Below are 1162 nucleotides of genomic sequence, written 5' to 3' on the forward strand. Positions count from 1 at the left end.
TACATGGAGGGGGACACAGGGGGTCGGGGGGGGACATGGATGTCTGCGGGGGGGGGGCAGGGGGGGACACGGTGGGTCCGCAGGGGCAGCTCCGGGGCTGGAAAGAGGATTTGGGGGGGGGGGGGGGGCTGCAGAATTTCCTGCTTTCTGCACTGTTTCTCATGGTTTTTCCCCCGTTTCTGGGCTGGCAAAGGCTGTGGTGGCCCCGGGACCCCCCCCCCCCTGAGCTGGGGGGCACCCCCCGACTACATCTCCCATGGTGCATCAGGGCGAGGCCACCCCCCTGCCCCCCCCATGGGAGATAGAGTCCCAAGGGGCCCCCCCACGTCCAGGCAAGGTCTGGGGTGTCGCGGGGGGGGTATGTGTGTTTGAATCCCCCCGGGGTATGAACCCCCCCATCCCACACCTTCCACCCCACGGGCTGCCCCCCCCCCCCCCCCAGGAGCCCCCCCAAAACCCCCCGGTGTGGGAGCTCCTGACCCAGAGCACCCAGTGCCCCACCCTGACCACCGCCCCCACCCCAAATCCCTGCCCTCTGTGCCCCCCATTGCCCCCACCCCATTTTTTCCCATTTCCACCCCCCCATTTACCCCCCACTCATTTCCCCCAATTCTTTCTGTGCCCCCCACCCCATTTAACCCCATTTTCCCCACTCCGTTTCCACCAATTCCCCCCCACCCCATTTACTCCATTCCCCCCCACATTCCCCCACCCATTTCCCCAATTCACCCCCAGTCCATTTCCACCCATTTTCCTCCCCATTTCCCCCCCAGTTCCTCCTATTGCCCCCCCACATTTGTGCCCCCACCTCATTTGCCCCCCCAATTCCCCCCATTCCCATTTGCTCCATCCCATTTACCCCCATTTGCTCCCCACCCATTTGCACCCACCCGTTTCCCCCATTCCCCCACCCCATTTCCCCCCCATTTACCCCCACCTATCTCCCCCAATTCCCCACCCGTTTAACCCCATTTCCCCAATTTCCCCCATTTCCCCCCTCCTCATTTCCCCCAATTCCCCCCCATTTTCCCCCCACCCCATTTCCCCCAATTCCCCCCATTTCCCCCACCCCATTTCCCCCAATTCCCCCCATTTCCCCCACCCCATTTCCCCCAATTCCCCCCATTCCCCCCTCCCCATTCCCCCAATTCCCCCCATTTCC

Source organism: Strix aluco, chromosome 27 (assembly GCF_031877795.1).
Source record: "Strix aluco isolate bStrAlu1 chromosome 27, bStrAlu1.hap1, whole genome shotgun sequence".
Taxonomy (NCBI): Eukaryota; Metazoa; Chordata; class Aves; order Strigiformes; family Strigidae; genus Strix; species Strix aluco.